General features: G+C 40.1%; 1 pseudogene; it reads right to left on the bottom strand.

Annotated features, from left to right (window-relative positions):
- Positions 1-7,468: 7,468 nt before the first annotated feature.
- Positions 7,469-9,103, bottom strand: Pkm-ps11 (pyruvate kinase M1/2, pseudogene 11; annotated as a pseudogene).
- Positions 9,104-9,450: the final 347 nt, after the last annotated feature.

Genomic DNA, 9,450 nt, shown 5'->3' with positions numbered 1-9,450 from the left:
TGAGTATTTCTTATATACATTTCGAGTGTTATTCCCTTTCCCGGTTTCCGGGCAAACATCCCCCTCCCCCCTCCCCTTCCTTATGGGTGTTCCCCTCCCAACCCTCCACCCATTGCCGCCCTCCCCCCATAGACTAGTTCACTGGGGGTTCAGTCTTAGCAGGACCCAGGGCTTCCCCTTCCACTGGTGCTCTTACTAGGATATTCATTGCTACCTATGGGGTCAGAGTCCAGGGTCAGTCCATGTATAGTCTTTAGGTAGTGGCTTAGTCCCTGAAAGCTCTGGTTGCTTGGCATTGTTGTACTTTTGGGGTCTCGAGCCCCTTCAAGCTCTTCCAGTTCTTTCTCTGATTACTTCAATAGGGGACCTATTCTCAGTTCAGTGGTTTGCTGCTGGCATTCGCCTCTATATTTGCTGTATTCTGGCTGTGTCTCTCAGGAGCGATCTACATCCGGCTCCTGTCGGTCTGCACTTCTTTGCTTCATCCATCTTGTCTAATTGGGTGGCTGTATATGTATGGGCCACATGTGGGGCAGGCTCTGAATGGGTGTTCCTTCAGTCTCTGTTTTAATCTTTGCCTCTCCCTTCCCTGCCATGGTTTTCTTAGTGCCAAATAATTTCCTGTGTTTACTTAGGTGTAGAAAATCATCATGGGTTGGCATTTGTTCTCTATTTTCTTCTGCAGTGCTTGGTTTATGGATAGAAACTGTTTAAATTAGTTTTCTCATGGAATACCTGCTTTTCTCCATCTATGGTGATTGAAAGTTTTGCTGAGCATAGGAGTCTGGGCTGGCATCTGTGGCCTCATAGAATTTGCAAGATTATCTGTCCAGGCCTTTCTGGATTTTAGATTCTCTGTCGAGAAATCAGATGTAATTCTGACATGTCTTACTTTATCGGTCATCTGGCCTTTTACTCTTATAGCTTTTAATATTCTTTCTCTGTTCATTTAGTGTTTTATTATGTGACAAGAGGATTTTCTTACCGGGTGGAAGCTACTTGATGTTCTGTAAACTTCTTGTATGTTTATAGGCATCTCTTTCTTTAGGTTTGAGCTATTTTGTTCTATGATATTGTTAAAAAAACGTTCTGTACCTTTGAGGTAGGAATCGTCTTCATCTACTCCTAATATTCATACGTTTTTCTTTTCAGAATGCCTCAGATTTCCTGGATATTTTGTGTCAGACACACTTAGATTAGACATGTTCTTTAACCTATGGATCATATTTCCTCAATTTTTATCTTCTATGCCTGAGATTCTCTCTTCTGTCTCTTGTTTTCTATTGGTGATCCTTGCATCTGTAGTTACTCTGTTTTTGTTTTTGTTTTGTTTTGTTTTTTACCTTTTCCCTAGGTTCTATCTCCAGTATTCCCTCAGTTTGTGCTTTATTTATTGCATCTATTTCTATTTTCAGGTCTTGAGCAGTTTTATTCATTTTCTTTGTGTTTGATTGTATTTTCCTGTATTTCTTTAAGAGATTGATTCCTTTCCGTATTAAAAGTCTCTATCATCTTCAGAAGATTTGATTTAAGGTTATTTTCTTGTGATTCAGCTTTTAGCATATCCAGGACTTGCTGTAGCAGGATAACTGGGCTCTCGTGGTGCCCTGGCTTTATTGAATGTGCTTTTATGGTGGGCTTTAGGCTTAATTTATCTTTGTTGGATGGGAATTTTTAGATGTTTTACACTTTTTGTTCTGTTTCCTCTGTCTAGTTTCTGGGTTGCATGGAGTTCTGGTGACTAGTTACACTTTAGGACCAGTAGGGTATCTTTCCTGAAATTTTTGTAGCCTGTGTGGCCTGTGGATTTTGGGTCCTATCTAGTACCAGCATTGCCTGAAGTTCCTGGTGATGACAGACCTGCAAAAAACCAAGCCAGTTTGTGGGCTAGAAAATGGAGTCCAGGGATTGGGGTGCAGTCTAAAGCTGATGGTTGTGTTTTAGGAGAATATAGGGAGCAATACCTTGGGTAAGGGTCTTACCTGGTTGTCCCTGGTAACTGTGGGCCTCCCAGAATGCTGGCAGAGTTGTGGGGTGGTAAATGGAAGACAAGGTATAGGATACAGTTTACAGATGTTAGGGGTGTTTTCAGCAGAGTTGGTGGTTTAAAGGCTTGGGTGGGGAAGGTCTTAGCTTGTGTATAAGTTTGGTAAGCTTCTTGGAAAGCAGACAGAGTGGTGGAGTGAAAATGGTATGCAGGCTCTGGGGTGTAGTTTATTTCTGTTGGTTTTTATGTATTTTTAAGGGTCATAGTGTTATTGTCCCACCTCATACTCATTTCCCCCTTTCTCTTTTAACTCCTCCCCATTTAATACAAATATTCTAGATTATTTTTTCTCTTTATAATGATATAATTCTCCATCCTTAAAGATTGTCTGTTCCCTCAAACACCAATGGCTTATGCTCTAAGATCAAGAATCGACAAATGGGATCTCATAAAACTGCAAAGCTTCTGTAAGGCAAAGGACACTGTGGTTAGGACAAAACGGCAACCAACAGATTGGGAAAAGATCTTTACCAATCCTACAACTAATAGAGGGCTTATATCCAGAATATACAAAGAACTCAAGAAGTTAGACCACAGGGAGACAAATAACCCTATTAAAAAATGGGGTTCAGAACTAAACAAAGAATTCACAGCTGAGGAATGCCGAATGGCTGAGAAACACCTAAAGAAATGTTCAACATTTTTAGTCATAAGGGAAATGCAAATCAAAACAACCCTGAGATTTCACCTCACACCAGTGAGAATGGCTAAGATCAAAAACGCAGGTGACAACAAATGCGGGCGAGGATGTGGAGAAAGAGGAACACTCCTCCATTGTTGGTGGGATTGCAGACTGGTACAACCATTCTGGAAATCAGTCTGGAGGTTCCTCAGAAAATTGGACATTGAACTACCTGAGGATCCAGCTATACCTCTCTTGGGCATATACCCACAAGATGCCCCAACATATAAAAAAGACACGTGCTCCACTATGTTCATAGCAGCCTTATTTATAATAGCCAGAAGCTGGAAAGAACCCAGATGCCCTTCAACAGAGGAATGGATACAGAAAATGTGGTACATCTACACAATGGAATATTACTCAGCTATCAAAAACAATGCCTTTATGAAATTCATAGACAAACGGTTGGAACTGGAAAATATCATCCTGAGTGAGCTAACCCAATCACAGAAAAACACACATGGTATGCACTCATTGATAAGTGGCTATTAGCCCAAATGCTTGAATTACCCTAGATGCACAGAACACATGAAACTCAAGACGGATGATCAAAATGTGAATGCTTCACTCCTTCTTTAAAATGGGGAACAAGAATACCCTTGGCAGGGAATAGAGAGGCAAAGATTAAAACAGACACAGAAGGAACACCCGTTCAGAGCCTGCCCCACATGTGGCCCATACATATACAGCCACCCAATTAGACAAGATGGATGAAGCAAAGAAGTGCAGGCCGACAGGAACCAGATGTAGATCTCTCCTGAGAGACACAGTCAGAATACAGCAAATACAGAGGCGAATGCCAGCAGCAAACCACTGAACTGAGAATAGGACCCCCATTGAAGGAATCAGAGAAAGAACTGGAAGAGCTTGAAGGGGCTCGAGACCCCTTATGAACAACAATGTCAACCAACTAGAGCTTCCAGGGACTAAGCCACTACCCAAAGACTATACATGGACTGACCCTGGACTCTGACCTCATAGGTAGCAATGAATATCCTAGTAAGAGCACCAGTGGAAGGGGAAGCCCTGGGTCCTGCTAAGACTGAACCCCCAGTGAACATGATTGTTGGGGGGAGGGCGGCAATGGGGGAAGGGTGGGGAGGGGAACACCCATAAAGAAGGGGAGGGGGAAGGATTAGGGGGATGTTTGCCTGGAAACCGGGAAAGGGAATAGCATTCGAAAGGTAAATAAGAAATACTCAAGTTAATAAAAAAAAAAAAAAGATTGTCTGTTCCCTCTAGTCCCCTACTAGATACGTAACTAGATACGTGGTTATTCTGATTATAGTACACATCTTCAAGGTTAAAAACTAACATCCCTATTTAGAAGAAAATGCATTATTTGTTTTTGGGATCTACATTGCCTCAATCAAGATAATTGTTTTTAGTTCTACCCATTACCTTTGAATTTAATAATTTCATTTTTGAACATGAATCATATTCCATTCTGTAAATATACCAAATTTTCATTATCTGTTAATCAGTTGATGGGCATCTGGGCTCTTTCCAATGTGTTGCTATTGTAAGTATAGTAACAGTGAATATAGATGCGCACATATCTCTGCAGTATGCTGTGGAGTACTTTGTTTAGTATCCAAAGAGCAGTATAGCTGGAACTTGTGCTAGCTCTATTTCTAGGTTGCTGAGGACAGGCACAGCAATTTCTCTATTGGATGTACAAGTCTGCATTCAAACCAGGAATGAATGACTGATCCTTTTTCTCTGAATCCTTGCCAGCATGTGCTATCATGTTTTATTGACCTTGGTTAGTCTGATTGCGATGAGACAAAGTCTCAAATTAGTTTTGCTTTGCATTTTCCTGCTACATAAGGATGTTGAATATTTCTTTCTTAGTCATTTGTCTTTAATCTTTGAGAACTTTGTAGTTCTTTCCCCCATATTTAATTGGATTATTTTCTTGAGTTCAATTTTTAAAACATCTTCTTAATATATTTTAGATATGCACCCTCAGTGTGATGTATAACTGATAAAGAATTTTACACAATCTGTAGGATATTGATTTGCACAAGTGATAGTATTCTTTGCTGTACAGATGATTTTCAGCTTTAAGGGGTCCCATTTAATGGCTTTTTGTCTTAGTACTTGCGCTAAGAAAGATTTTTCCATGCCAACGAGCTAATCTCCACATTCTCTTCTATCAGATTCAGTGTACTGTGGACTTATGTATGTGGTGTCTCCTCTTCATTTGGAGATGACTTTGGGGCAGTGTGATAAATATGGATCTATTTGTATTGTTCTACATTCATTCACTCAATTTGACCAGAAATAGTTTTTGAAGATGCTGGGTGTTGTTGATACTCTTTCTTTACCATTGTCTATATTTGGCTTCTTTGCCAAAATTCAGTTTTTCATAGGTGTATAGATATATGTCTGTATCCTCAATTTGATTCCTTGATCATTTTGTCTAATCACAATACCATGCTTTTTATTAAGTCAGATCTATACAATAACTTGAAATCTTGTGATACCTCTGGCAGTTTTTTTAAAATTATTATTTAGGATTGCTTTAGATATCTTGGGCTCTTAGCTTTTTCATAAGAACTTGAAAATTCCTTTTATTAATTTCTATAAAGAATTGTGTTCTAACTTTTAGGTGATTTCATTATTCCTATAGATTGCTTTTGGTAGGAGGTCAATTTCTACAATATTAGTCATACCAATCTATGATTGTGGAAGATTTTTCATCTTCTAATGTCATTTTCAAATTATTTCTTCAATGTCTTAAAGTTTTCACAATAAAAGTTTTTCATTTATGCAGTTATAATTATACCAAGATATTTTTGAGGTTGTTGTGAAAGTTAACTATTTCCCTGATTTCTTTATCTGTCTTTTTGGCATTTTTGTATAAGAAAACTACTAATTTTGTGTATCTATTTCATATGTTGCTACTTTGTTGAATGTGCTTATCAACTATAGGGGTCTCCTGGTTAAATTTTAGGGTTACTTCTGTATGCAATCATATATCATCTACAGATAAAGATACTTTGACTTCTTCTTTTCCTCTTTGCATCCTATTGATCTTTAGTTGTGTTATTGCTCTAGCTAAGACTTCACGTACTATGTGGAATAGGTATGAAGAGAATTGATAACCTCATCTTGTTCCTAATTTCATTGAATTTGTTTGAGTTTTCATTCCGTTTAATTTGATGTTAGCTATAGGCTTGATATGCACTGCTATTTTGTTAAAATACATAATGTTTATTCATAATTTCTCTCTAGGATTTTTATCAAGAAAGCATTTAGACTTCTTCAAAGTCTTTTTTGACATCTACTGAGATGATCATGCGGAGTTTTTGTTTTTCTTTCAGTTTATATTGTGGTTATTTCTATATGTTGAACCATCCCAGCATCTCTTGGATGATGCCTATTTGGTCATGGTGGATGATCTTTTTGATGTATTCTTGAATGATATATGCAAATATTTTACTGAACAATTTTAAGTTTATATTCATAAAGGATATTGTTCTGTCATTTTTTAATTGTTGAATCTTTGTTATGGTCTTGACATCAGAGTATTAGAGGCTTTTAAAAAGGAATATGAAAATGTTCTTTCAGTTTCTATTTTGCATCATAATTTAAGCAGTATTGACATTAATTTTTATTTGAAGTTTTTATAGAATTCATCATCTTAACCTAGATTCTTTTTGGCTGAGAGGTTTTTTTTCTTTTTAGTGTTTCTATTTCATTAGTGTGTCATACACTAAAATTGTTTAAATTGCTTATATATGTCAAGAAATCCATCCATTTCTTTTAGGTTTACTAGTTTTGTGGGGTATAAATTATTAAAATATGATCTTATTATTCTCTGAATTTCCCATGTTTGTTGTAATCCTCAATTTCTACCTCTAACAATATTAATTTGTATCTTCTTTCTTTGTATTTTAGCTCATTTAGTCAAGAGTTGTTTAGTCTTGCTGATTTCCTCAAAGAACTGATTATTTTATTCCATCGATTCTTAATATAGCTTTTTTATTCTATTTTAACGATTTAAGACCTAGTGCAGTCCTTGCCACCTATTCCTTTGATATGTTACTTATTCTTTTGTTCTAGAGCTTTCAGGTATGTTGCTAAGTTACTAATATGAGCACTCTCCAGTCTGTCTGTCTGTCTGTCTGTCTGTCTGTCTGTCTGTCTGTCTCTCTCTCTTTCTTTCTTTCTTTTTTGCTTCAGCTATTGTTTTTTGACATTCAGGTGGGCATTATAGCAACAGGTCTGGAGACTCTGAAGAAGACAAGGTGGAGAGTGGGGTGTCTGCAGTGACAGCAGTGGAGTGCGCGGGCGGCGGGGTAGGGGTGGAGGGTGGGTGGCAAAAAGCTGTAGGGAAATCAAGTCAGGGCCAGAGCCAAAACTCATCTACACTGGAACCCTGGGTCCTAAGCCCTCATCCCCTGCTCTTGATATCTCCTGACTCCAGGCTAGGTCTGGGAATTCTCCGGATAACTTTCTACAGTAGCAAAGTACACAGAAATGATGCTGCCCTTCTGTGATAAAGTCAGAGGGCTTCCAATCCTGAATTCCTCCTTCACCCTAGGCTCTGGTAGGGCCATGAAAAATAGCTGGGCTCTATTGCATGTTTCAGAAGCATTCATTTTCCCTGGTGTCCCAGCCCATCAGCGCCACACTATGGCCCAGAGTGAGCACTACAAGCGTTGCTGGCCTAAAGGATAGGATAGGGAAAGGGAAGGGACAGGGACTAGAAGAGAAGCTTCAGAGGGCCATTAAGGTACAGGCACTACAAGCATGGTGTTGGTGAAGCCAGAGCCAGGGAACCACCCAGTCAGCATAGTGACCATATCTCCCTTCTTGAATAAGTCTCCGCCCTTGCCAACATTCACTGCCAAGTTTACAAGAAGATCAACATCCTCATCCTGAACAGCATCCTTACATAGCACAGGTAAGATGCCATGGTACAGATGGGCCTGGTGAGCAGTCTGGGGATTGTGTGTCACAGCAATGATCGGAGCCCTTGGGCAGTACTCGGCCACTAGGTGAACACTCCTGACCGACTTGGTAAGCACAATAATGGCCCCACTATAGCACTTGAAGGAGGCCTCCACGGCACCCACAGTGGCAGCTTCTGTGGGGTCTCTGGTAACGGGCACCAGGCAGTGGAGTTCCTCAAATAACTGCAAGTGGTAGATGGCAGCTTCTGCCTCTCCAGCAATCAGGTGCTGCATGAGAATTGCCTCCAGAGTAGTCCCCTTTGGCTGTTTCTCTGGACAGTGTGATACAGTCTGCTCCATCTAGAACTGTATTAGCCACATCACTGCCTTCAACATGGGTGCGGCGTGGCTTCTTGATCATGCTCTCCAGCATCTGTGTGGCACAGATGACAGGCGTCCCAATGGGGTTGCATTGTCCGATCATCATCTTCTGAGCTAGGAAGATCATCTCTGCAGGAAATTCAATGACCAGGCCACCACAGGCCATCATGATTCCATCACTTGCCTGCAAAATCTCATCAGACTTGCAGACACCTTTGTGGTTCTCGATTTTGCTCATTATCTTGATGTACTTTCCCTTCTCTCCCAGGACCTTCATAACTTCTTGCACGTCGACTGCCTTAGAGTGAAAGATGCAAACACCATGTCCACATCTTGCTCCACCCCAAACTTCAGGTCCTGGAGGTTTTTGTTGTTGTTGTTGTTGTTGTTGTTGTTGTTGTTTTGTTGTTTTTTTTTCTGACATAGTATGGAGAGCCACAGCAGCACCAGATAGATTCAAGCCCTTCTTGCTGCCCAAGGAGCCACCATTCTCCACCTCTGTTACCAGGTAGTCAGCAACTTTTTCCTTCACCTGCAGTGAGATGAGCTCATTGTTCATGTAGACCTTGCTGACCACCTCTTCCACCTTGCAGATGTTCTTACAGTCCAGCCACCAGATGTTTTCTTCACATTTTTCCATGTAGGCTTTGTCTAGGGTGATCTTCAGAGTGGCTTCCTTCTTCAGCTCCACCTCTTGCAGTGTCACTGCCCTTGAATCCAGTTCGGATCTCAGGTCCCTTTGTATCCAGAGCCAACATAATGGGATGGTAGAGAATGGGATCAGATGTAAAGTTTTCTGTGGTTACACAGACATTCTTGATGGTCTCTTCATGGTACTCATAGCTTCCATAAGAGAAATTCAGCTTTGTCACATTCATCCTAGTTTTAATCATCTCCTTTAGCATCTCCACAGACTAGGAAGCACAATAAAAAAAAGATGCCAGTGTTGCAGGCCGAGATGGGCACGGAGTCAATGTCCAGGTGCCACATGTGTTCCAGAAAGGTGTCAGCTGTGGCCGCATGGAGCTGCTGGGACTGAATGAAGGCAGTCCCTGCTTCGCTGTATGGCTTCTGCATGGTTCCTGAGGTTCTCGGGTGTACTTTGGATCTTGTTGCGATACCTAAAGCAGACATCTGTAGAGTCAGGACACGTCACTGCTGTGCCCATTTTTATTTTTAAATGTAGGCATGCAGTGTTATGAAATTGCCTCTTTGTATTGCATACATTGTGTACAAGTTTGGTTATGTTGTGTTTTAATTTTCATCAATTCTAAAAGTTATTTTTTTTAAAAAACAATCATTCTTTATTTCTGTCTTGAACCTCTCCATTCAATTGTGAGTTCAGTTTCATGGGTTTGTATAATTTCTTCTGTTTTTGTTATTGTTGTGTACTACTTTGATCCCTGGTTTTGAGGCAGGATGCAGGGTAGTTATTT

The sequence above is a fragment of the Rattus norvegicus genome, chromosome X (genome assembly GCF_036323735.1).
Source record: "Rattus norvegicus strain BN/NHsdMcwi chromosome X, GRCr8, whole genome shotgun sequence".
Taxonomy (NCBI): Eukaryota; Metazoa; Chordata; class Mammalia; order Rodentia; family Muridae; genus Rattus; species Rattus norvegicus.
This window is presented reverse-complemented; position numbering and strand designations above follow the sequence as displayed.